Genomic DNA, 26301 nt, shown 5'->3' on the forward strand with positions numbered 1-26301 from the left:
GTCTTCGTGGTGTTGCTGCTCTGGGTTCCAAGTATAAGGTGAGAGAAAGTCAAGGAAAAGAGATACATGCTCACGTGATTGGCGGGGCCGTTTTTAAGGAAGAGGAGATGATTTTGCGGTTTTGGACTGCTGATGCGACAGTGTTGCGTGGCTCGTTAGCCCTTTGGGGTATAGCGTCGTGCTGGTAACGAGAAGGTCATGGGTTCGATCCCTCCACAGGCCATCCCACTTTCTCCGCCAATAGGAAATGCAGTCTCCCGCGAGACTCTGCCACGTAGATTCCAAATGATCTGCACATCGAGCTACAAGTCTGAACGTTTCGCTCAGGGGTAGCCAACGGCCGGCTCCCTTTCGATTAATGAAGTTAAGCAGAGGTGGGCGTGGTTAGTGATTACATGGGTGATAGGCGGGATCTCTGCGTGCTATTGGACCTTTCCCCTTTCACCCCCACTCTCCCCCTTTTGTGTTACAGTGTTGATGTGCTATGATGCCTCCCACAGCAATTTAAATTACGTTAACGAACATAGGATCCAAAATTTAAAGAGGTTCTTTGCAAAAAGAGCGAACGTAAAGTGCAGGAACGACTTTGGCAGTAACAGAACCGTACGAACCCACAGATAATTTCCCAAATATCGTAGATAACACTGTAGGGGAGCAGTGAGAATTCCGAAATTTGTAAATGAAAATTTAGCTTTTCGAATTGGAAAGGAAAGGTAGTCTTGATTAGCGTGTTTCTCGCAGCCGATTGTCGTACTGCTTCTGTCATATTGGCCCTGCCGCCGAGCGGCAGCGAGCGGCAGTCGAGCAAAGTCGGGCCAAGTCGACACACGATGAAGGGGCCGCCCACTTAGCTGCAACGAGGCGAGAGACGAGCAGATACTACTTGTGCAGCGACACTTGGCAATTTCGAGGATCGCATGGTGTTGAACACACACTATTGCGCTACGCAAAAACGACAGCCCTCTTGCGGTGGCCGGGAATCGAACCCGGATCAACTGCTTGGGAAGCAACCATGCTGACCGTTACACCACCACCGCCGCATTCCGCTGCACGCATCCTGTGTCGCGATGCGTTGCCGCCCCTGCTGCCACCAGAGGCCGAAGCGACCCTGCTGCAGGCGCCCTGCCCGCCCGCACATCCGAACGCGGGTCCACGCCGCTTCCAGGGCGATGCACTGTAACTAGACGCAGGACTGACTTCCGCTGAGAAGTCCACCCTGTCGTGTTCGGCATGGTGGGAAAAGAATTCCTGTGTGCTTCCCTGTCGCAGTGGGCAGCGCGTGACGTCTTCTCAAGGGCGTACGTTCGACCCTCACCCCAGCCATCTCATTTACTCTCCACGACGGTGAAACGCACAGCATAGCTTTTGCGAGGTAAAGCCGTGTTTACAGTTTATTACCACCCAGGCTCCTTTGCGTCAACGTGAGAGTGTTTGTTTCCAGTTATTACTAATTATAGTTTTGCTACTTACACTTGAGACTGAAAGCGATGTTTGTGTAGTATGACTTGGGCGCTTTGGGAGTGAGTAAGCGGGATCGTGGTGGCGGACAGAGTTCAGCGTTGTCGCCAGATTCGGCCGTAAAGTTCGTGGAGGAGAAATATTTCTGGACCCATTCACACGTAGCTGATACTTGAGGTATGTCCGGTATGGTCTAGTGGCTAGGATACCTGGCTTTCACACAGGAGGCCAGGGTTCGATTACTGGTAGCGGAACGTCAATTTTCCAGGCTGAGATGAGAAATCTTCTCAGGGCCGTTTTTCGTCTTCGTGGTGTTGCTGCTCTGGGTTCCAAGTATAAGGTGAGAGAAAGTCAAGGAAAAGAGATACATGCTCACGTGATTGGCGGGGCCGTTTTTAAGGAAGAGGAGATGATTTTGCGGTTTTGGACTGCTGATGCGACAGTGTTGCGTGGCTCGTTAGCCCTTTGGGGTATAGCGTCGTGCTGGTAACGAGAAGGTCATGGGTTCGATCCCTCCACAGGCCATCCCACTTTCTCCGCCAATAGGAAATGCAGTCTCCCGCGAGACTCTGCCACGTAGATTCCAAATGATCTGCACATCGAGCTACAAGTCTGAACGTTTCGCTCAGGGGTAGCCAACGGCCGGCTCCCTTTCGATTAATGAAGTTAAGCAGAGGTGGGCGTGGTTAGTGATTACATGGGTGATAGGCGGGATCTCTGCGTGCTATTGGACCTTTCCCCTTTCACCCCCACTCTCCCCCTTTTGTGTTACAGTGTTGATGTGCTATGATGCCTCCCACAGCAATTTAAATTACGTTAACGAACATAGGATCCAAAATTTAAAGAGGTTCTTTGCAAAAAGAGCGAACGTAAAGTGCAGGAACGACTTTGGCAGTAACAGAACCGTACGAACCCACAGATAATTTCCCAAATATCGTAGATAACACTGTAGGGGAGCAGTGAGAATTCCGAAATTTGTAAATGAAAATTTAGCTTTTCGAATTGGAAAGGAAAGGTAGTCTTGATTAGCGTGTTTCTCGCAGCCGATTGTCGTACTGCTTCTGTCATATTGGCCCTGCCGCCGAGCGGCAGCGAGCGGCAGTCGAGCAAAGTCGGGCCAAGTCGACACACGATGAAGGGGCCGCCCACTTAGCTGCAACGAGGCGAGAGACGAGCAGATACTACTTGTGCAGCGACACTTGGCAATTTCGAGGATCGCATGGTGTTGAACACACACTATTGCGCTACGCAAAAACGACAGCCCTCTTGCGGTGGCCGGGAATCGAACCCGGATCAACTGCTTGGGAAGCAACCATGCTGACCGTTACACCACCACCGCCGCATTCCGCTGCACGCATCCTGTGTCGCGATGCGTTGCCGCCCCTGCTGCCACCAGAGGCCGAAGCGACCCTGCTGCAGGCGCCCTGCCCGCCCGCACATCCGAACGCGGGTCCACGCCGCTTCCAGGGCGATGCACTGTAACTAGACGCAGGACTGACTTCCGCTGAGAAGTCCACCCTGTCGTGTTCGGCATGGTGGGAAAAGAATTCCTGTGTGCTTCCCTGTCGCAGTGGGCAGCGCGTGACGTCTTCTCAAGGGCGTACGTTCGACCCTCACCCCAGCCATCTCATTTACTCTCCACGACGGTGAAACGCACAGCATAGCTTTTGCGAGGTAAAGCCGTGTTTACAGTTTATTACCACCCAGGCTCCTTTGCGTCAACGTGAGAGTGTTTGTTTCCAGTTATTACTAATTATAGTTTTGCTACTTACACTTGAGACTGAAAGCGATGTTTGTGTAGTATGACTTGGGCGCTTTGGGAGTGAGTAAGCGGGATCGTGGTGGCGGACAGAGTTCAGCGTTGTCGCCAGATTCGGCCGTAAAGTTCGTGGAGGAGAAATATTTCTGGACCCATTCACACGTAGCTGATACTTGAGGTATGTCCGGTATGGTCTAGTGGCTAGGATACCTGGCTTTCACACAGGAGGCCAGGGTTCGATTACTGGTAGCGGAACGTCAATTTTCCAGGCTGAGATGAGAAATCTTCTCAGGGCCGTTTTTCGTCTTCGTGGTGTTGCTGCTCTGGGTTCCAAGTATAAGGTGAGAGAAAGTCAAGGAAAAGAGATACATGCTCACGTGATTGGCGGGGCCGTTTTTAAGGAAGAGGAGATGATTTTGCGGTTTTGGACTGCTGATGCGACAGTGTTGCGTGGCTCGTTAGCCCTTTGGGGTATAGCGTCGTGCTGGTAACGAGAAGGTCATGGGTTCGATCCCTCCACAGGCCATCCCACTTTCTCCGCCAATAGGAAATGCAGTCTCCCGCGAGACTCTGCCACGTAGATTCCAAATGATCTGCACATCGAGCTACAAGTCTGAACGTTTCGCTCAGGGGTAGCCAACGGCCGGCTCCCTTTCGATTAATGAAGTTAAGCAGAGGTGGGCGTGGTTAGTGATTACATGGGTGATAGGCGGGATCTCTGCGTGCTATTGGACCTTTCCCCTTTCACCCCCACTCTCCCCCTTTTGTGTTACAGTGTTGATGTGCTATGATGCCTCCCACAGCAATTTAAATTACGTTAACGAACATAGGATCCAAAATTTAAAGAGGTTCTTTGCAAAAAGAGCGAACGTAAAGTGCAGGAACGACTTTGGCAGTAACAGAACCGTACGAACCCACAGATAATTTCCCAAATATCGTAGATAACACTGTAGGGGAGCAGTGAGAATTCCGAAATTTGTAAATGAAAATTTAGCTTTTCGAATTGGAAAGGAAAGGTAGTCTTGATTAGCGTGTTTCTCGCAGCCGATTGTCGTACTGCTTCTGTCATATTGGCCCTGCCGCCGAGCGGCAGCGAGCGGCAGTCGAGCAAAGTCGGGCCAAGTCGACACACGATGAAGGGGCCGCCCACTTAGCTGCAACGAGGCGAGAGACGAGCAGATACTACTTGTGCAGCGACACTTGGCAATTTCGAGGATCGCATGGTGTTGAACACACACTATTGCGCTACGCAAAAACGACAGCCCTCTTGCGGTGGCCGGGAATCGAACCCGGATCAACTGCTTGGGAAGCAACCATGCTGACCGTTACACCACCACCGCCGCATTCCGCTGCACGCATCCTGTGTCGCGATGCGTTGCCGCCCCTGCTGCCACCAGAGGCCGAAGCGACCCTGCTGCAGGCGCCCTGCCCGCCCGCACATCCGAACGCGGGTCCACGCCGCTTCCAGGGCGATGCACTGTAACTAGACGCAGGACTGACTTCCGCTGAGAAGTCCACCCTGTCGTGTTCGGCATGGTGGGAAAAGAATTCCTGTGTGCTTCCCTGTCGCAGTGGGCAGCGCGTGACGTCTTCTCAAGGGCGTACGTTCGACCCTCACCCCAGCCATCTCATTTACTCTCCACGACGGTGAAACGCACAGCATAGCTTTTGCGAGGTAAAGCCGTGTTTACAGTTTATTACCACCCAGGCTCCTTTGCGTCAACGTGAGAGTGTTTGTTTGCAGTTATTACTAATTATAGTTTTGCTACTTACACTTGAGACTGAAAGCGATGTTTGTGTAGTATGACTTGGGCGCTTTGGGAGTGAGTAAGCGGGATCGTGGTGGCGGACAGAGTTCAGCGTTGTCGCCAGATTCGGCCGTAAAGTTCGTGGAGGAGAAATATTTCTGGACCCATTCACACGTAGCTGATACTTGAGGTATGTCCGGTATGGTCTAGTGGCTAGGATACCTGGCTTTCACACAGGAGGCCAGGGTTCGATTACTGGTAGCGGAACGTCAATTTTCCAGGCTGAGATGAGAAATCTTCTCAGGGCCGTTTTTCGTCTTCGTGGTGTTGCTGCTCTGGGTTCCAAGTATAAGGTGAGAGAAAGTCAAGGAAAAGAGATACATGCTCACGTGATTGGCGGGGCCGTTTTTAAGGAAGAGGAGATGATTTTGCGGTTTTGGACTGCTGATGCGACAGTGTTGCGTGGCTCGTTAGCCCTTTGGGGTATAGCGTCGTGCTGGTAACGAGAAGGTCATGGGTTCGATCCCTCCACAGGCCATCCCACTTTCTCCGCCAATAGGAAATGCAGTCTCCCGCGAGACTCTGCCACGTAGATTCCAAATGATCTGCACATCGAGCTACAAGTCTGAACGTTTCGCTCAGGGGTAGCCAACGGCCGGCTCCCTTTCGATTAATGAAGTTAAGCAGAGGTGGGCGTGGTTAGTGATTACATGGGTGATAGGCGGGATCTCTGCGTGCTATTGGACCTTTCCCCTTTCACCCCCACTCTCCCCCTTTTGTGTTACAGTGTTGATGTGCTATGATGCCTCCCACAGCAATTTAAATTACGTTAACGAACATAGGATCCAAAATTTAAAGAGGTTCTTTGCAAAAAGAGCGAACGTAAAGTGCAGGAACGACTTTGGCAGTAACAGAACCGTACGAACCCACAGATAATTTCCCAAATATCGTAGATAACACTGTAGGGGAGCAGTGAGAATTCCGAAATTTGTAAATGAAAATTTAGCTTTTCGAATTGGAAAGGAAAGGTAGTCTTGATTAGTGTGTTTCTCGCAGCCGATTGTCGTACTGCTTCTGTCATATTGGCCCTGCCGCCGAGCGGCAGCGAGCGGCAGTCGAGCAAAGTCGGGCCAAGTCGACACACGATGAAGGGGCCGCCCACTTAGCTGCAACGAGGCGAGAGACGAGCAGATACTACTTGTGCAGCGACACTTGGCAATTTCGAGGATCGCACGGTGTTGAACACACACTATTGTGCTACGCAAAAACGACAGCCCTCTTGCGGTGGCCGGGAATCGAACCCGGATCAACTGCTTGGGAAGCAACCATGCTGACCGTTACACCACCACCGCCGCATTCCGCTGCACGCATCCTGTGTCGCGATGCGTTGCCGCCCCTGCTGCCACCAGAGGCCGAAGCGACCCTGCTGCAGGCGCCCTGTCCGCCCGCACATCCGAACGCGGGTCCACGCCGCTTCCAGGGCGATGCACTGTAACTAGACGCAGGACTGACTTCCGCTGAGAAGTCCACCCTGTCGTGTTCGGCATGGTGGGAAAAGAATTCCTGTGTGCTTCCCTGTCGCAGTGGGCAGCGCGTGACGTCTTCTCAAGGGCGTACGTTCGACCCTCACCCCAGCCATCTCATTTACTCTCCACGACGGTGAAACGCACAGCATAGCTTTTGCGAGGTAAAGCCGTGTTTACAGTTTATTACCACCCAGGCTCCTTTGCGTCAACGTGAGAGTGTTTGTTTGCAGTTATTACTAATTATAGTTTTGCTACTTACACTTGAGACTGAAAGCGATGTTTGTGTAGTATGACTTGGGCGCTTTGGGAGTGAGTAAGCGGGATCGTGGTGGCGGACAGAGTTCAGCGTTGTCGCCAGATTCGGCCGTAAAGTTCGTGGAGGAGAAATATTTCTGGACCCATTCACACGTAGCTGATACTTGAGGTATGTCCGGTATGGTCTAGTGGCTAGGATACCTGGCTTTCACACAGGAGGCCAGGGTTCGATTACTGGTAGCGGAACGTCAATTTTCCAGGCTGAGATGAGAAATCTTCTCAGGGCCGTTTTTCGTCTTCGTGGTGTTGCTGCTCTGGGTTCCAAGTATAAGGTGAGAGAAAGTCAAGGAAAAGAGATACATGCTCACGTGATTGGCGGGGCCGTTTTTAAGGAAGAGGAGATGATTTTGCGGTTTTGGACTGCTGATGCGACAGTGTTGCGTGGCTCGTTAGCCCTTTGGGGTATAGCGTCGTGCTGGTAACGAGAAGGTCATGGGTTCGATCCCTCCACAGGCCATCCCACTTTCTCCGCCAATAGGAAATGCAGTCTCCCGCGAGACTCTGCCACGTAGATTCCAAATGATCTGCACATCGAGCTACAAGTCTGAACGTTTCGCTCAGGGGTAGCCAACGGCCGGCTCCCTTTCGATTAATGAAGTTAAGCAGAGGTGGGCGTGGTTAGTGATTACATGGGTGATAGGCGGGATCTCTGCGTGCTATTGGACCTTTCCCCTTTCACCCCCACTCTCCCCCTTTTGTGTTACAGTGTTGATGTGCTATGATGCCTCCCACAGCAATTTAAATTACGTTAACGAACATAGGATCCAAAATTTAAAGAGGTTCTTTGCAAAAAGAGCGAACGTAAAGTGCAGGAACGACTTTGGCAGTAACAGAACCGTACGAACCCACAGATAATTTCCCAAATATCGTAGATAACACTGTAGGGGAGCAGTGAGAATTCCGAAATTTGTAAATGAAAATTTAGCTTTTCGAATTGGAAAGGAAAGGTAGTCTTGATTAGCGTGTTTCTCGCAGCCGATTGTCGTACTGCTTCTGTCATATTGGCCCTGCCGCCGAGCGGCAGCGAGCGGCAGTCGAGCAAAGTCGGGCCAAGTCGACACACGATGAAGGGGCCGCCCACTTAGCTGCAACGAGGCGAGAGACGAGCAGATACTACTTGTGCAGCGACACTTGGCAATTTCGAGGATCGCATGGTGTTGAACACACACTATTGCGCTACGCAAAAACGACAGCCCTCTTGCGGTGGCCGGGAATCGAACCCGGATCAACTGCTTGGGAAGCAACCATGCTGACCGTTACACCACCACCGCCGCATTCCGCTGCACGCATCCTGTGTCGCGATGCGTTGCCGCCCCTGCTGCCACCAGAGGCCGAAGCGACCCTGCTGCAGGCGCCCTGCCCGCCCGCACATCCGAACGCGGGTCCACGCCGCTTCCAGGGCGATGCACTGTAACTAGACGCAGGACTGACTTCCGCTGAGAAGTCCACCCTGTCGTGTTCGGCATGGTGGGAAAAGAATTCCTGTGTGCTTCCCTGTCGCAGTGGGCAGCGCGTGACGTCTTCTCAAGGGCGTACGTTCGACCCTCACCCCAGCCATCTCATTTACTCTCCACGACGGTGAAACGCACAGCATAGCTTTTGCGAGGTAAAGCCGTGTTTACAGTTTATTACCACCCAGGCTCCTTTGCGTCAACGTGAGAGTGTTTGTTTCCAGTTATTACTAATTATAGTTTTGCTACTTACACTTGAGACTGAAAGCGATGTTTGTGTAGTATGACTTGGGCGCTTTGGGAGTGAGTAAGCGGGATCGTGGTGGCGGACAGAGTTCAGCGTTGTCGCCAGATTCGGCCGTAAAGTTCGTGGAGGAGAAATATTTCTGGACCCATTCACACGTAGCTGATACTTGAGGTATGTCCGGTATGGTCTAGTGGCTAGGATACCTGGCTTTCACACAGGAGGCCAGGGTTCGATTACTGGTAGCGGAACGTCAATTTTCCAGGCTGAGATGAGAAATCTTCTCAGGGCCGTTTTTCGTCTTCGTGGTGTTGCTGCTCTGGGTTCCAAGTATAAGGTGAGAGAAAGTCAAGGAAAAGAGATACATGCTCACGTGATTGGCGGGGCCGTTTTTAAGGAAGAGGAGATGATTTTGCGGTTTTGGACTGCTGATGCGACAGTGTTGCGTGGCTCGTTAGCCCTTTGGGGTATAGCGTCGTGCTGGTAACGAGAAGGTCATGGGTTCGATCCCTCCACAGGCCATCCCACTTTCTCCGCCAATAGGAAATGCAGTCTCCCGCGAGACTCTGCCACGTAGATTCCAAATGATCTGCACATCGAGCTACAAGTCTGAACGTTTCGCTCAGGGGTAGCCAACGGCCGGCTCCCTTTCGATTAATGAAGTTAAGCAGAGGTGGGCGTGGTTAGTGATTACATGGGTGATAGGCGGGATCTCTGCGTGCTATTGGACCTTTCCCCTTTCACCCCCACTCTCCCCCTTTTGTGTTACAGTGTTGATGTGCTATGATGCCTCCCACAGCAATTTAAATTACGTTAACGAACATAGGATCCAAAATTTAAAGAGGTTCTTTGCAAAAAGAGCGAACGTAAAGTGCAGGAACGACTTTGGCAGTAACAGAACCGTACGAACCCACAGATAATTTCCCAAATATCGTAGATAACACTGTAGGGGAGCAGTGAGAATTCCGAAATTTGTAAATGAAAATTTAGCTTTTCGAATTGGAAAGGAAAGGTAGTCTTGATTAGCGTGTTTCTCGCAGCCGATTGTCGTACTGCTTCTGTCATATTGGCCCTGCCGCCGAGCGGCAGCGAGCGGCAGTCGAGCAAAGTCGGGCCAAGTCGACACACGATGAAGGGGCCGCCCACTTAGCTGCAACGAGGCGAGAGACGAGCAGATACTACTTGTGCAGCGACACTTGGCAATTTCGAGGATCGCATGGTGTTGAACACACACTATTGCGCTACGCAAAAACGACAGCCCTCTTGCGGTGGCCGGGAATCGAACCCGGATCAACTGCTTGGGAAGCAACCATGCTGACCGTTACACCACCACCGCCGCATTCCGCTGCACGCATCCTGTGTCGCGATGCGTTGCCGCCCCTGCTGCCACCAGAGGCCGAAGCGACCCTGCTGCAGGCGCCCTGCCCGCCCGCACATCCGAACGCGGGTCCACGCCGCTTCCAGGGCGATGCACTGTAACTAGACGCAGGACTGACTTCCGCTGAGAAGTCCACCCTGTCGTGTTCGGCATGGTGGGAAAAGAATTCCTGTGTGCTTCCCTGTCGCAGTGGGCAGCGCGTGACGTCTTCTCAAGGGCGTACGTTCGACCCTCACCCCAGCCATCTCATTTACTCTCCACGACGGTGAAACGCACAGCATAGCTTTTGCGAGGTAAAGCCGTGTTTACAGTTTATTACCACCCAGGCTCCTTTGCGTCAACGTGAGAGTGTTTGTTTCCAGTTATTACTAATTATAGTTTTGCTACTTACACTTGAGACTGAAAGCGATGTTTGTGTAGTATGACTTGGGCGCTTTGGGAGTGAGTAAGCGGGATCGTGGTGGCGGACAGAGTTCAGCGTTGTCGCCAGATTCGGCCGTAAAGTTCGTGGAGGAGAAATATTTCTGGACCCATTCACACGTAGCTGATACTTGAGGTATGTCCGGTATGGTCTAGTGGCTAGGATACCTGGCTTTCACACAGGAGGCCAGGGTTCGATTACTGGTAGCGGAACGTCAATTTTCCAGGCTGAGATGAGAAATCTTCTCAGGGCCGTTTTTCGTCTTCGTGGTGTTGCTGCTCTGGGTTCCAAGTATAAGGTGAGAGAAAGTCAAGGAAAAGAGATACATGCTCACGTGATTGGCGGGGCCGTTTTTAAGGAAGAGGAGATGATTTTGCGGTTTTGGACTGCTGATGCGACAGTGTTGCGTGGCTCGTTAGCCCTTTGGGGTATAGCGTCGTGCTGGTAACGAGAAGGTCATGGGTTCGATCCCTCCACAGGCCATCCCACTTTCTCCGCCAATAGGAAATGCAGTCTCCCGCGAGACTCTGCCACGTAGATTCCAAATGATCTGCACATCGAGCTACAAGTCTGAACGTTTCGCTCAGGGGTAGCCAACGGCCGGCTCCCTTTCGATTAATGAAGTTAAGCAGAGGTGGGCGTGGTTAGTGATTACATGGGTGATAGGCGGGATCTCTGCGTGCTATTGGACCTTTCCCCTTTCACCCCCACTCTCCCCCTTTTGTGTTACAGTGTTGATGTGCTATGATGCCTCCCACAGCAATTTAAATTACGTTAACGAACATAGGATCCAAAATTTAAAGAGGTTCTTTGCAAAAAGAGCGAACGTAAAGTGCAGGAACGACTTTGGCAGTAACAGAACCGTACGAACCCACAGATAATTTCCCAAATATCGTAGATAACACTGTAGGGGAGCAGTGAGAATTCCGAAATTTGTAAATGAAAATTTAGCTTTTCGAATTGGAAAGGAAAGGTAGTCTTGATTAGCGTGTTTCTCGCAGCCGATTGTCGTACTGCTTCTGTCATATTGGCCCTGCCGCCGAGCGGCAGCGAGCGGCAGTCGAGCAAAGTCGGGCCAAGTTGACACACGATGAAGGGGCCGCCCACTTAGCTGCAACGAGGCGAGAGACGAGCAGATACTACTTGTGCAGCGACACTTGGCAATTTCGAGGATCGCATGGTGTTGAACACACACTATTGCGCTACGCAAAAACGACAGCCCTCTTGCGGTGGCCGGGAATCGAACCCGGATCAACTGCTTGGGAAGCAACCATGCTGACCGTTACACCACCACCGCCGCATTCCGCTGCACGCATCCTGTGTCGCGATGCGTTGCCGCCCCTGCTGCCACCAGAGGCCGAAGCGACCCTGCTGCAGGCGCCCTGCCCGCCCGCACATCCGAACGCGGGTCCACGCCGCTTCCAGGGCGATGCACTGTAACTAGACGCAGGACTGACTTCCGCTGAGAAGTCCACCCTGTCGTGTTCGGCATGGTGGGAAAAGAATTCCTGTGTGCTTCCCTGTCGCAGTGGGCAGCGCGTGACGTCTTCTCAAGGGCGTACGTTCGACCCTCACCCCAGCCATCTCATTTACTCTCCACGACGGTGAAACGCACAGCATAGCTTTTGCGAGGTAAAGCCGTGTTTACAGTTTATTACCACCCAGGCTCCTTTGCGTCAACGTGAGAGTGTTTGTTTCCAGTTATTACTAATTATAGTTTTGCTACTTACACTTGAGACTGAAAGCGATGTTTGTGTAGTATGACTTGGGCGCTTTGGGAGTGAGTAAGCGGGATCGTGGTGGCGGACAGAGTTCAGCGTTGTCGCCAGATTCGGCCGTAAAGTTCGTGGAGGAGAAATATTTCTGGACCCATTCACACGTAGCTGATACTTGAGGTATGTCCGGTATGGTCTAGTGGCTAGGATACCTGGCTTTCACACAGGAGGCCAGGGTTCGATTACTGGTAGCGGAACGTCAATTTTCCAGGCTGAGATGAGAAATCTTCTCAGGGCCGTTTTTCGTCTTCGTGGTGTTGCTGCTCTGGGTTCCAAGTATAAGGTGAGAGAAAGTCAAGGAAAAGAGATACATGCTCACGTGATTGGCGGGGCCGTTTTTAAGGAAGAGGAGATGATTTTGCGGTTTTGGACTGCTGATGCGACAGTGTTGCGTGGCTCGTTAGCCCTTTGGGGTATAGCGTCGTGCTGGTAACGAGAAGGTCATGGGTTCGATCCCTCCACAGGCCATCCCACTTTCTCCGCCAATAGGAAATGCAGTCTCCCGCGAGACTCTGCCACGTAGATTCCAAATGATCTGCACATCGAGCTACAAGTCTGAACGTTTCGCTCAGGGGTAGCCAACGGCCGGCTCCCTTTCGATTAATGAAGTTAAGCAGAGGTGGGCGTGGTTAGTGATTACATGGGTGATAGGCGGGATCTCTGCGTGCTATTGGACCTTTCCCCTTTCACCCCCACTCTCCCCCTTTTGTGTTACAGTGTTGATGTGCTATGATGCCTCCCACAGCAATTTAAATTACGTTAACGAACATAGGATCCAAAATTTAAAGAGGTTCTTTGCAAAAAGAGCGAACGTAAAGTGCAGGAACGACTTTGGCAGTAACAGAACCGTACGAACCCACAGATAATTTCCCAAATATCGTAGATAACACTGTAGGGGAGCAGTGAGAATTCCGAAATTTGTAAATGAAAATTTAGCTTTTCGAATTGGAAAGGAAAGGTAGTCTTGATTAGCGTGTTTCTCGCAGCCGATTGTCGTACTGCTTCTGTCATATTGGCCCTGCCGCCGAGCGGCAGCGAGCGGCAGTCGAGCAAAGTCGGGCCAAGTCGACACACGATGAAGGGGCCGCCCACTTAGCTGCAACGAGGCGAGAGACGAGCAGATACTACTTGTGCAGCGACACTTGGCAATTTCGAGGATCGCATGGTGTTGAACACACACTATTGCGCTACGCAAAAACGACAGCCCTCTTGCGGTGGCCGGGAATCGAACCCGGATCAACTGCTTGGGAAGCAACCATGCTGACCGTTACACCACCACCGCCGCATTCCGCTGCACGCATCCTGTGTCGCGATGCGTTGCCGCCCCTGCTGCCACCAGAGGCCGAAGCGACCCTGCTGCAGGCGCCCTGCCCGCCGGCACATCCGAACGCGGGTCCACGCCGCTTCCAGGGCGATGCACTGTAACTAGACGCAGGACTGACTTCCGCTGAGAAGTCCACCCTGTCGTGTTCGGCATGGTGGGAAAAGAATTCCTGTGTGCTTCCCTGTCGCAGTGGGCAGCGCGTGACGTCTTCTCAAGGGCGTACGTTCGACCCTCACCCCAGCCATCTCATTTACTCTCCACGACGGTGAAACGCACAGCATAGCTTTTGCGAGGTAAAGCCGTGTTTACAGTTTATTACCACCCAGGCTCCTTTGCGTCAACGTGAGAGTGTTTGTTTGCAGTTATTACTAATTATAGTTTTGCTACTTACACTTGAGACTGAAAGCGATGTTTGTGTAGTATGACTTGGGCGCTTTGGGAGTGAGTAAGCGGGATCGTGGTGGCGGACAGAGTTCAGCGTTGTCGCCAGATTCGGCCGTAAAGTTCGTGGAGGAGAAATATTTCTGGACCCATTCACACGTAGCTGATACTTGAGGTATGTCCGGTATGGTCTAGTGGCTAGGATACCTGGCTTTCACACAGGAGGCCAGGGTTCGATTACTGGTAGCGGAACGTCAATTTTCCAGGCTGAGATGAGAAATCTTCTCAGGGCCGTTTTTCGTCTTCGTGGTGTTGCTGCTCTGGGTTCCAAGTATAAGGTGAGAGAAAGTCAAGGAAAAGAGATACATGCTCACGTGATTGGCGGGGCCGTTTTTAAGGAAGAGGAGATGATTTTGCGGTTTTGGACTGCTGATGCGACAGTGTTGCGTGGCTCGTTAGCCCTTTGGGGTATAGCGTCGTGCTGGTAACGAGAAGGTCATGGGTTCGATCCCTCCACAGGCCATCCCACTTTCTCCGCCAATAGGAAATGCAGTCTCCCGCGAGACTCTGCCACGTAGATTCCAAATGATCTGCACATCGAGCTACAAGTCTGAACGTTTCGCTCAGGGGTAGCCAACGGCCGGCTCCCTTTCGATTAATGAAGTTAAGCAGAGGTGGGCGTGGTTAGTGATTACATGGGTGATAGGCGGGATCTCTGCGTGCTATTGGACCTTTCCCCTTTCACCCCCACTCTCCCCCTTTTGTGTTACAGTGTTGATGTGCTATGATGCCTCCCACAGCAATTTAAATTACGTTAACGAACATAGGATCCAAAATTTAAAGAGGTTCTTTGCAAAAAGAGCGAACGTAAAGTGCAGGAACGACTTTGGCAGTAACAGAACCGTACGAACCCACAGATAATTTCCCAAATATCGTAGATAACACTGTAGGGGAGCAGTGAGAATTCCGAAATTTGTAAATGAAAATTTAGCTTTTCGAATTGGAAAGGAAAGGTAGTCTTGATTAGCGTGTTTCTCGCAGCCGATTGTCGTACTGCTTCTGTCATATTGGCACTGCCGCCGAGCGGCAGCGAGCGGCAGTCGAGCAAAGTCGGGCCAAGTCGACACACGATGAAGGGGCCGCCCACTTAGCTGCAACGAGGCGAGAGACGAGCAGATACTACTTGTGCAGCGACACTTGGCAATTTCGAGGATCGCATGGTGTTGAACACACACTATTGCGCTACGCAAAAACGACAGCCCTCTTGCGGTGGCCGGGAATCGAACCCGGATCAACTGCTTGGGAAGCAACCATGCTGACCGTTACACCACCACCGCCGCATTCCGCTGCACGCATCCTGTGTCGCGATGCGTTGCCGCCCCTGCTGCCACCAGAGGCCGAAGCGACCCTGCTGCAGGCGCCCTGCCCGCCGGCACATCCGAACGCGGGTCCACGCCGCTTCCAGGGCGATGCACTGTAACTAGACGCAGGACTGACTTCCGCTGAGAAGTCCACCCTGTCGTGTTCGGCATGGTGGGAAAAGAATTCCTGTGTGCTTCCCTGTCGCAGTGGGCAGCGCGTGACGTCTTCTCAAGGGCGTACGTTCGACCCTCACCCCAGCCATCTCATTTACTCTCCACGACGGTGAAACGCACAGCATAGCTTTTGCGAGGTAAAGCCGTGTTTACAGTTTATTACCACCCAGGCTCCTTTGCGTCAACGTGAGAGTGTTTGTTTGCAGTTATTACTAATTATAGTTTTGCTACTTACACTTGAGACTGAAAGCGATGTTTGTGTAGTATGACTTGGGCGCTTTGGGAGTGAGTAAGCGGGATCGTGGTGGCGGACAGAGTTCAGCGTTGTCGCCAGATTCGGCCGTAAAGTTCGTGGAGGAGAAATATTTCTGGACCCATTCACACGTAGCTGATACTTGAGGTATGTCCGGTATGGTCTAGTGGCTAGGATACCTGGCTTTCACACAGGAGGCCAGGGTTCGATTACTGGTAGCGGAACGTCAATTTTCCAGGCTGAGATGAGAAATCTTCTCAGGGCCGTTTTTCGTCTTCGTGGTGTTGCTGCTCTGGGTTCCAAGTATAAGGTGAGAGAAAGTCAAGGAAAAGAGATACATGCTCACGTGATTGGCGGGGCCGTTTTTAAGGAAGAGGAGATGATTTTGCGGTTTTGGACTGCTGATGCGACAGTGTTGCGTGGCTCGTTAGCCCTTTGGGGTATAGCGTCGTGCTGGTAACGAGAAGGTCATGGGTTCGATCCCTCCACAGGCCATCCCACTTTCTCCGCCAATAGGAAATGCAGTCTCCCGCGAGACTCTGCCACGTAGATTCCAAATGATCTGCACATCGAGCTACAAGTCTGAACGTTTCGCTCAGGGGTAGCCAACGGCCGGCTCCCTTTCGATTAATGAAGTTAAGCAGAGGTGGGCGTGGTTAGTGATTACATGGGTGATAGGCGGGATCTCTGCGTGCTATTGGACCTTTCCCCTTTCACCCCCACTCTCCCCCTTTTGTGTTACAGTGTTGATGTGCTATGATGCCTCCCACAGCAATTTAAATTACGTTAACGAACATAGGATCCAAAATTTAAAGAGGTTCTTTGCAAAAAGAGCGAACGTAAAGTGCAGGAACGACTTTGGCAGTAACAGAACCGTACGAACCCACAGATAATTTCCCAAATATCGTAGATAACACTGTAGGGGAGCAGTGAGAATTCCGAAATTTGTAAATGAAAATTTAGCTTTTCGAATTGGAAAGGAAAGGTAGTCTTGATTAGCGTGTTTCTCGCAGCCGATTGTCGTACTGCTTCTGTCATATTGGCCCTGCCGCCGAGCGGCAGCGAGCGGCAGTCGAGCAAAGTCGGGCCAAGTCGACACACGATGAAGGGGCCGCCCACTTAGCTGCAACGAGGCGAGAGACGAGCAGATACTACTTGTGCAGCGACACTTGGCAATTTCGAGGATCGCACGGTGTTGAACACACACTATTGTGCTACGCAAAAACGACAGCCCTCTTGCGGTGGCCGGGAATCGAACCCGGATCAACTGCTTGGGAAGCAACCATGCTGACCGTTACACCACCACCGCCGCATTCCGCTGCACGCATCCTGTGTCGCGATGCGTTGCCGCCCCTGCTGCCACCAGAGGCCGAAGCGACCCTGCTGCAGGCGCCCTGTCCGCCCGCACATCCGAACGCGGGTCCACGCCGCTTCCAGGGCGATGCACTGTAACTAGACGCAGGACTGACTTCCGCTGAGAAGTCCACCCTGTCGTGTTCGGCATGGTGGGAAAAGAATTCCTGTGTGCTTCCCTGTCGCAGTGGGCAGCGCGTGACGTCTTCTCAAGGGCGTACGTTCGACCCTCACCCCAGCCATCTCATTTACTCTCCACGACGGTGAAACGCACAGCATAGCTTTTGCGAGGTAAAGCCGTGTTTACAGTTTATTACCACCCAGGCTCCTTTGCGTCAACGTGAGAGTGTTTGTTTGCAGTTATTACTAATTATAGTTTTGCTACTTACACTTGAGACTGAAAGCGATGTTTGTGTAGTATGACTTGGGCGCTTTGGGAGTGAGTAAGCGGGATCGTGGTGGCGGACAGAGTTCAGCGTTGTCGCCAGATTCGGCCGTAAAGTTCGTGGAGGAGAAATATTTCTGGACCCATTCACACGTAGCTGATACTTGAGGTATGTCCGGTATGGTCTAGTGGCTAGGATACCTGGCTTTCACACAGGAGGCCAGGGTTCGATTACTGGTAGCGGAACGTCAATTTTCCAGGCTGAGATGAGAAATCTTCTCAGGGCCGTTTTTCGTCTTCGTGGTGTTGCTGCTCTGGGTTCCAAGTATAAGGTGAGAGAAAGTCAAGGAAAAGAGATACATGCTCACGTGATTGGCGGGGCCGTTTTTAAGGAAGAGGAGATGATTTTGCGGTTTTGGACTGCTGATGCGACAGTGTTGCGTGGCTCGTTAGCCCTTTGGGGTATAGCGTCGTGCTGGTAACGAGAAGGTCATGGGTTCGATCCCTCCACAGGCCATCCCACTTTCTCCGCCAATAGGAAATGCAGTCTCCCGCGAGACTCTGCCACGTAGATTCCAAATGATCTGCACATCGAGCTACAAGTCTGAACGTTTCGCTCAGGGGTAGCCAACGGCCGGCTCCCTTTCGATTAATGAAGTTAAGCAGAGGTGGGCGTGGTTAGTGATTACATGGGTGATAGGCGGGATCTCTGCGTGCTATTGGACCTTTCCCCTTTCACCCCCACTCTCCCCCTTTTGTGTTACAGTGTTGATGTGCTATGATGCCTCCCACAGCAATTTAAATTACGTTAACGAACATAGGATCCAAAATTTAAAGAGGTTCTTTGCAAAAAGAGCGAACGTAAAGTGCAGGAACGACTTTGGCAGTAACAGAACCGTACGAACCCACAGATAATTTCCCAAATATCGTAGATAACACTGTAGGGGAGCAGTGAGAATTCCGAAATTTGTAAATGAAAATTTAGCTTTTCGAATTGGAAAGGAAAGGTAGTCTTGATTAGCGTGTTTCTCGCAGCCGATTGTCGTACTGCTTCTGTCATATTGGCCCTGCCGCCGAGCGGCAGCGAGCGGCAGTCGAGCAAAGTCGGGCCAAGTCGACACACGATGAAGGGGCCGCCCACTTAGCTGCAACGAGGCGAGAGACGAGCAGATACTACTTGTGCAGCGACACTTGGCAATTTCGAGGATCGCACGGTGTTGAACACACACTATTGTGCTACGCAAAAACGACAGCCCTCTTGCGGTGGCCGGGAATCGAACCCGGATCAACTGCTTGGGAAGCAACCATGCTGACCGTTACACCACCACCGCCGCATTCCGCTGCACGCATCCTGTGTCGCGATGCGTTGCCGCCCCTGCTGCCACCAGAGGCCGAAGCGACCCTGCTGCAGGCGCCCTGTCCGCCCGCACATCCGAACGCGGGTCCACGCCGCTTCCAGGGCGATGCACTGTAACTAGACGCAGGACTGACTTCCGCTGAGAAGTCCACCCTGTCGTGTTCGGCATGGTGGGAAAAGAATTCCTGTGTGCTTCCCTGTCGCAGTGGGCAGCGCGTGACGTCTTCTCAAGGGCGTACGTTCGACCCTCACCCCAGCCATCTCATTTACTCTCCACGACGGTGAAACGCACAGCATAGCTTTTGCGAGGTAAAGCCGTGTTTACAGTTTATTACCACCCAGGCTCCTTTGCGTCAACGTGAGAGTGTTTGTTTGCAGTTATTACTAATTATAGTTTTGCTACTTACACTTGAGACTGAAAGCGATGTTTGTGTAGTATGACTTGGGCGCTTTGGGAGTGAGTAAGCGGGATCGTGGTGGCGGACAGAGTTCAGCGTTGTCGCCAGATTCGGCCGTAAAGTTCGTGGAGGAGAAATATTTCTGGACCCATTCACACGTAGCTGATACTTGAGGTATGTCCGGTATGGTCTAGTGGCTAGGATACCTGGCTTTCACACAGGAGGCCAGGGTTCGATTACTGGTAGCGGAACGTCAATTTTCCAGGCTGAGATGAGAAATCTTCTCAGGGCCGTTTTTCGTCTTCGTGGTGTTGCTGCTCTGGGTTCCAAGTATAAGGTGAGAGAAAGTCAAGGAAAAGAGATACATGCTCACGTGATTGGCGGGGCCGTTTTTAAGGAAGAGGAGATGATTTTGCGGTTTTGGACTGCTGATGCGACAGTGTTGCGTGGCTCGTTAGCCCTTTGGGGTATAGCGTCGTGCTGGTAACGAGAAGGTCATGGGTTCGATCCCTCCACAGGCCATCCCACTTTCTCCGCCAATAGGAAATGCAGTCTCCCGCGAGACTCTGCCACGTAGATTCCAAATGATCTGCACATCGAGCTACAAGTCTGAACGTTTCGCTCAGGGGTAGCCAACGGCCGGCTCCCTTTCGATTAATGAAGTTAAGCAGAGGTGGGCGTGGTTAGTGATTACATGGGTGATAGGCGGGATCTCTGCGTGCTATTGGACCTTTCCCCTTTCACCCCCACTCTCCCCCTTTTGTGTTACAGTGTTGATGTGCTATGATGCCTCCCACAGCAATTTAAATTACGTTAACGAACATAGGATCCAAAATTTAAAGAGGTTCTTTGCAAAAAGAGCGAACGTAAAGTGCAGGAACGACTTTGGCAGTAACAGAACCGTACGAACCCACAGATAATTTCCCAAATATCGTAGATAACACTGTAGGGGAGCAGTGAGAATTCCGAAATTTGTAAATGAAAATTTAGCTTTTCGAATTGGAAAGGAAAGGTAGTCTTGATTAGCGTGTTTCTCGCAGCCGATTGTCGTACTGCTTCTGTCATATTGGCCCTGCCGCCGAGCGGCAGCGAGCGGCAGTCGAGCAAAGTCGGGCCAAGTCGACACACGATGAAGGGGCCGCCCACTTAGCTGCAACGAGGCGAGAGACGAGCAGATACTACTTGTGCAGCGACACTTGGCAATTTCGAGGATCGCACGGTGTTGAACACACACTATTGTGCTACGCAAAAACGACAGCCCTCTTGCGGTGGCCGGGAATCGAACCCGGATCAACTGCTTGGGAAGCAACCATGCTGACCGTTACACCACCACCGCCGCATTCCGCTGCACGCATCCTGTGTCGCGATGCGTTGCCGCCCCTGCTGCCACCAGAGGCCGAAGCGACCCTGCTGCAGGCGCCCTGTCCGCCCGCACATCCGAACGCGGGTCCACGCCGCTTCCAGGGCGATGCACTGTAACTAGACGCAGGACTGACTTCCGCTGAGAAGTCCACCCTGTCGTGTTCGGCATGGTGGGAAAAGAATTCCTGTGTGCTTCCCTGTCGCAGTGGGCAGCGCGTGACGTCTTCTCAAGGGCGTACGTTCGACCCTCACCCCAGCCATCTCATTTACTCTCCACGACGGTGAAACGCACAGCATAGCTTTTGCGAGGTAAAGCCGTGTTTACAGTTTATTACCACCCAGGCTCCTTTGCGTCAACGTGAGAGTGTTTGTTTGCAGTTATTACTAATTATAGTTTTGCTACTTACACTTGAGACTGAAAGCGATGTTTGTGTAGTATGACTTGGGCGCTTTGGGAGTGAGTAAGCGGGATCGTGGTGGCGGACAGAGTTCAGCGTTGTCGCCAGATTCGGCCGTAAAGTTCGTGGAGGAGAAATATTTCTGGACCCATTCACACGTAGCTGATACTTGAGGTATGTCCGGTATGGTCTAGTGGCTAGGATACCTGGCTTTCACACAGGAGGCCAGGGTTCGATTACTGGTAGCGGAACGTCAATTTTCCAGGCTGAGATGAGAAATCTTCTCAGGGCCGTTTTTCGTCTTCGTGGTGTTGCTGCTCTGGGTTCCAAGTATAAGGTGAGAGAAAGTCAAGGAAAAGAGATACATGCTCACGTGATTGGCGGGGCCGTTTTTAAGGAAGAGGAGATGATTTTGCGGTTTTGGACTGCTGATGCGACAGTGTTGCGTGGCTCGTTAGCCCTTTGGGGTATAGCGTCGTGCTGGTAACGAGAAGGTCATGGGTTCGATCCCTCCACAGGCCATCCCACTTTCTCCGCCAATAGGAAATGCAGTCTCCCGCGAGACTCTGCCACGTAGATTCCAAATGATCTGCACATCGAGCTACAAGTCTGAACGTTTCGCTCAGGGGTAGCCAACGGCCGGCTCCCTTTCGATTAATGAAGTTAAGCAGAGGTGGGCGTGGTTAGTGATTACATGGGTGATAGGCGGGATCTCTGCGTGCTATTGGACCTTTCCCCTTTCACCCCCACTCTCCCCCTTTTGTGTTACAGTGTTGATGTGCTATGATGCCTCCCACAGCAATTTAAATTACGTTAACGAACATAGGATCCAAAATTTAAAGAGGTTCTTTGCAAAAAGAGCGAACGTAAAGTGCAGGAACGACTTTGGCAGTAACAGAACCGTACGAACCCACAGATAATTTCCCAAATATCGTAGATAACACTGTAGGGGAGCAGTGACAATTCCGAAATTTGTAAATGAAAATTTAGCTTTTCGAATTGGAAAGGAAAGGTAGTCTTGATTAGCGTGTTTCTCGCAGCCGATTGTCGTACTGCTTCTGTCATATTGGCCCTGCCGCCGAGCGGCAGCGAGCGGCAGTCGAGCAAAGTCGGGCCAAGTCGACACACGATGAAGGGGCCGCCCACTTAGCTGCAACGAGGCGAGAGACGAGCAGATACTACTTGTGCAGCGACACTTGGCAATTTCGAGGATCGCATGGTGTTGAACACACACTATTGCGCTACGCAAAAACGACAGCCCTCTTGCGGTGGCCGGGAATCGAACCCGGATCAACTGCTTGGGAAGCAACCATGCTGACCGTTACACCACCACCGCCGCATTCCGCTGCACGCATCCTGTGTCGCGATGCGTTGCCGCCCCTGCTGCCACCAGAGGCCGAAGCGACCCTGCTGCAGGCGCCCTGTCCGCCCGCACATCCGAACGCGGGTCCACGCCGCTTCCAGGGCGATGCACTGTAACTAGACGCAGGACTGACTTCCGCTGAGAAGTCCACCCTGTCGTGTTCGGCATGGTGGGAAAAGAATTCCTGTGTGCTTCCCTGTCGCAGTGGGCAGCGCGTGACGTCTTCTCAAGGGCGTACGTTCGACCCTCACCCCAGCCATCTCATTTACTCTCCACGACGGTGAAACGCACAGCATAGCTTTTGCGAGGTAAAGCCGTGTTTACAGTTTATTACCACCCAGGCTCCTTTGCGTCAACGTGAGAGTGTTTGTTTGCAGTTATTACTAATTATAGTTTTGCTACTTACACTTGAGACTGAAAGCGATGTTTGTGTAGTATGACTTGGGCGCTTTGGGAGTGAGTAAGCGGGATCGTGGTGGCGGACAGAGTTCAGCGTTGTCGCCAGATTCGGCCGTAAAGTTCGTGGAGGAGAAATATTTCTGGACCCATTCACACGTAGCTGATACTTGAGGTATGTCCGGTATGGTCTAGTGGCTAGGATACCTGGCTTTCACACAGGAGGCCAGGGTTCGATTACTGGTAGCGGAACGTCAATTTTCCAGGCTGAGATGAGAAATCTTCTCAGGGCCGTTTTTCGTCTTCGTGGTGTTGCTGCTCTGGGTTCCAAGTATAAGGTGAGAGAAAGTCAAGGAAAAGAGATACATGCTCACGTGATTGGCGGGGCCGTTTTTAAGGAAGAGGAGATGATTTTGCGGTTTTGGACTGCTGATGCGACAGTGTTGCGTGGCTCGTTAGCCCTTTGGGGTATAGCGTCGTGCTGGTAACGAGAAGGTCATGGGTTCGATCCCTCCACAGGCCATCCCACTTTCTCCGCCAATAGGAAATGCAGTCTCCCGCGAGACTCTGCCACGTAGATTCCAAATGATCTGCACATCGAGCTACAAGTCTGAACGTTTCGCTCAGGGGTAGCCAACGGCCGGCTCCCTTTCGATTAATGAAGTTAAGCAGAGGTGGGCGTGGTTAGTGATTACATGGGTGATAGGCGGGATCTCTGCGTGCTATTGGACCTTTCCCCTTTCACCCCCACTCTCCCCCTTTTGTGTTACAGTGTTGATGTGCTATGATGCCTCCCACAGCAATTTAAATTACGTTAACGAACATAGGATCCAAAATTTAAAGAGGTTCTTTGCAAAAAGAGCGAACGTAAAGTGCAGGAACGACTTTGGCAGTAACAGAACCGTACGAACCCACAGATAATTTCCCAAATATCGTAGATAACACTGTAGGGGAGCAGTGAGAATTCCGAAATTTGTAAATGAAAATTTAGCTTTTCGAATTGGAAAGGAAAGGTAGTCTTGATTAGCGTGTTTCTCGCAGCCGATTGTCGTACTGCTTCTGTCATATTGGCCCTGCCGCCGAGCGGCAGCGAGCGGCAGTCGAGCAAAGTCGGGCCAAGTCGACACACGATGAAGGGGCCGCCCACTTAGCTGCAACGAGGCGAGAGACGAGCAGATACTACTTGTGCAGCGACACTTGGCAATTTCGAGGATCGCACGGTGTTGAACACACACTATTGTGCTACGCAAAAACGACAGCCCTCTTGCGGTGGCCGGGAATCGAACCCGGATCAACTGCTTGGGAAGCAACCATGCTGACCGTTACACCACCACCGCCGCATTCCGCTGCACGCATCCTGTGTCGCGATGCGTTGCCGCCCCTGCTGCCACCAGAGGCCGAAGCGACCCTGCTGCAGGCGCCCTGTCCGCCCGCACATCCGAACGCGGGTCCACGCCGCTTCCAGGGCGATGCACTGTAACTAGACGCAGGACTGACTTCCGCTGAGAAGTCCACCCTGTCGTGTTCGGCATGGTGGGAAAAGAATTCCTGTGTGCTTCCCTGTCGCAGTGGGCAGCGCGTGACGTCTTCTCAAGGGCGTACGTTCGACCCTCACCCCAGCCATCTCATTTACTCTCCACGACGGTGAAACGCACAGCATAGCTTTTGCGAGGTAAAGCCGTGTTTACAGTTTATTACCACCCAGGCTCCTTTGCGTCAACGTGAGAGTGTTTGTTTGCAGTTATTACTAATTATAGTTTTGCTACTTACACTTGAGACTGAAAGCGATGTTTGTGTAGTATGACTTGGGCGCTTTGGGAGTGAGTAAGCGGGATCGTGGTGGCGGACAGAGTTCAGCGTTGTCGCCAGATTCGGCCGTAAAGTTCGTGGAGGAGAAATATTTCTGGACCCATTCACACGTAGCTGATACTTGAGGTATGTCCGGTATGGTCTAGTGGCTAGGATACCTGGCTTTCACACAGGAGGCCAGGGTTCGATTACTGGTAGCGAAACGTCAATTTTCCAGGCTGAGATGAGAAATCTTCTCAGGGCCGTTTTTCGTCTTCGTGGTGTTGCTGCTCTGGGTTCCAAGTATAAGGTGAGAGAAAGTCAAGGAAAAGAGATACATGCTCACGTGATTGGCGGGGCCGTTTTTAAGGAAGAGGAGATGATTTTGCGGTTTTGGACTGCTGATGCGACAGTGTTGCGTGGCTCGTTAGCCCTTTGGGGTATAGCGTCGTGCTGGTAACGAGAAGGTCATGGGTTCGATCCCTCCACAGGCCATCCCACTTTCTCCGCCAATAGGAAATGCAGTCTCCCGCGAGACTCTGCCACGTAGATTCCAAATGATCTGCACATCGAGCTACAAGTCTGAACGTTTCGCTCAGGGGTAGCCAACGGCCGGCTCCCTTTCGATTAATGAAGTTAAGCAGAGGTGGGCGTGGTTAGTGATTACATGGGTGATAGGCGGGATCTCTGCGTGCTATTGGACCTTTCCCCTTTCACCCCCACTCTCCCCCTTTTGTGTTACAGTGTTGATGTGCTATGATGCCTCCCACAGCAATTTAAATTACGTTAACGAACATAGGATCCAAAATTTAAAGAGGTTCTTTGCAAAAAGAGCGAACGTAAAGTGCAGGAACGACTTTGGCAGTAACAGAACCGTACGAACCCACAGATAATTTCCCAAATATCGTAGATAACACTGTAGGGGAGCAGTGAGAATTCCGAAATTTGTAAATGAAAATTTAGCTTTTCGAATTGGAAAGGAAAGGTAGTCTTGATTAGCGTGTTTCTCGCAGCCGATTGTCGTACTGCTTCTGTCATATTGGCCCTGCCGCCGAGCGGCAGCGAGCGGCAGTCGAGCAAAGTCGGGCCAAGTCGACACACGATGAAGGGGCCGCCCACTTAGCTGCAACGAGGCGAGAGACGAGCAGATACTACTTGTGCAGCGACACTTGGCAATTTCGAGGATCGCATGGTGTTGAACACACACTATTGCGCTACGCAAAAACGACAGCCCTCTTGCGGTGGCCGGGAATCGAACCCGGATCAACTGCTTGGGAAGCAACCATGCTGACCGTTACACCACCACCGCCGCATTCCGCTGCACGCATCCTGTGTCGCGATGCGTTGCCGCCCCTGCTGCCACCAGAGGCCGAAGCGACCCTGCTGCAGGCGCCCTGTCCGCCCGCACATCCGAACGCGGGTCCACGCCGCTTCCAGGGCGATGCACTGTAACTAGACGCAGGACTGACTTCCGCTGAGAAGTCCACCCTGTCGTGTTCGGCATGGTGGGAAAAGAATTCCTGTGTGCTTCCCTGTCGCAGTGGGCAGCGCGTGACGTCTTCTCAAGGGCGTACGTTCGACCCTCACCCCAGCCATCTCATTTACTCTCCACGACGGTGAAACGCACAGCATAGCTTTTGCGAGGTAAAGCCGTGTTTACAGTTTATTACCACCCAGGCTCCTTTGCGTCAACGTGAGAGTGTTTGTTTCCAGTTATTACTAATTATAGTTTTGCTACTTACACTTGAGACTGAAAGCGATGTTTGTGTAGTATGACTTGGGCGCTTTGGGAGTGAGTAAGCGGGATCGTGGTGGCGGACAGAGTTCAGCGTTGTCGCCAGATTCGGCCGTAAAGTTCGTGGAGGAGAAATATTTCTGGACCCATTCACACGTAGCTGATACTTGAGGTATGTCCGGTATGGTCTAGTGGCTA

General features: G+C 52.0%; 15 non-coding genes across 15 annotated transcripts; all 15 read right to left on the minus strand.

The window, feature by feature from the left end:
* Positions 1-965: 965 nt before the first annotated feature.
* Positions 966-1037, minus strand: Trnag-ccc (transfer RNA glycine (anticodon CCC)). Its single transcript has one exon. It is a non-coding gene; the product is annotated as a tRNA-Gly (tRNA).
* A 1688-nt stretch (positions 1038-2725) lies between these two features.
* Positions 2726-2797, minus strand: Trnag-ccc (transfer RNA glycine (anticodon CCC)). Its single transcript has one exon. It is a non-coding gene; the product is annotated as a tRNA-Gly (tRNA).
* Positions 2798-4485: 1688 nt separating this feature from the next.
* Trnag-ccc (transfer RNA glycine (anticodon CCC)) lies at positions 4486-4557 on the minus strand. The gene has a single exon. It is a non-coding gene; the product is annotated as a tRNA-Gly (tRNA).
* A 1688-nt stretch (positions 4558-6245) lies between these two features.
* Positions 6246-6317, minus strand: Trnag-ccc (transfer RNA glycine (anticodon CCC)). The gene has a single exon. It is a non-coding gene; the product is annotated as a tRNA-Gly (tRNA).
* Positions 6318-8005: 1688 nt separating this feature from the next.
* On the minus strand, positions 8006-8077 carry Trnag-ccc (transfer RNA glycine (anticodon CCC)). Its single transcript has one exon. It is a non-coding gene; the product is annotated as a tRNA-Gly (tRNA).
* A 1688-nt stretch (positions 8078-9765) lies between these two features.
* Positions 9766-9837, minus strand: Trnag-ccc (transfer RNA glycine (anticodon CCC)). Its single transcript has one exon. It is a non-coding gene; the product is annotated as a tRNA-Gly (tRNA).
* Positions 9838-11525: 1688 nt separating this feature from the next.
* On the minus strand, positions 11526-11597 carry Trnag-ccc (transfer RNA glycine (anticodon CCC)). Its single transcript has one exon. It is a non-coding gene; the product is annotated as a tRNA-Gly (tRNA).
* Positions 11598-13285: 1688 nt separating this feature from the next.
* On the minus strand, positions 13286-13357 carry Trnag-ccc (transfer RNA glycine (anticodon CCC)). The gene has a single exon. It is a non-coding gene; the product is annotated as a tRNA-Gly (tRNA).
* A 1688-nt stretch (positions 13358-15045) lies between these two features.
* On the minus strand, positions 15046-15117 carry Trnag-ccc (transfer RNA glycine (anticodon CCC)). Its single transcript has one exon. It is a non-coding gene; the product is annotated as a tRNA-Gly (tRNA).
* Positions 15118-16805: 1688 nt separating this feature from the next.
* On the minus strand, positions 16806-16877 carry Trnag-ccc (transfer RNA glycine (anticodon CCC)). Its single transcript has one exon. It is a non-coding gene; the product is annotated as a tRNA-Gly (tRNA).
* Positions 16878-18565: 1688 nt separating this feature from the next.
* Trnag-ccc (transfer RNA glycine (anticodon CCC)) lies at positions 18566-18637 on the minus strand. Its single transcript has one exon. It is a non-coding gene; the product is annotated as a tRNA-Gly (tRNA).
* A 1688-nt stretch (positions 18638-20325) lies between these two features.
* Trnag-ccc (transfer RNA glycine (anticodon CCC)) lies at positions 20326-20397 on the minus strand. The gene has a single exon. It is a non-coding gene; the product is annotated as a tRNA-Gly (tRNA).
* Positions 20398-22085: 1688 nt separating this feature from the next.
* On the minus strand, positions 22086-22157 carry Trnag-ccc (transfer RNA glycine (anticodon CCC)). The gene has a single exon. It is a non-coding gene; the product is annotated as a tRNA-Gly (tRNA).
* Positions 22158-23845: 1688 nt separating this feature from the next.
* Positions 23846-23917, minus strand: Trnag-ccc (transfer RNA glycine (anticodon CCC)). The gene has a single exon. It is a non-coding gene; the product is annotated as a tRNA-Gly (tRNA).
* Positions 23918-25605: 1688 nt separating this feature from the next.
* Positions 25606-25677, minus strand: Trnag-ccc (transfer RNA glycine (anticodon CCC)). The gene has a single exon. It is a non-coding gene; the product is annotated as a tRNA-Gly (tRNA).
* Positions 25678-26301: the final 624 nt, after the last annotated feature.

This window comes from Schistocerca gregaria, unplaced genomic scaffold, assembly GCF_023897955.1.
Source record: "Schistocerca gregaria isolate iqSchGreg1 unplaced genomic scaffold, iqSchGreg1.2 ptg001085l, whole genome shotgun sequence".
Classification (NCBI taxonomy): domain Eukaryota; kingdom Metazoa; phylum Arthropoda; class Insecta; order Orthoptera; family Acrididae; genus Schistocerca; species Schistocerca gregaria.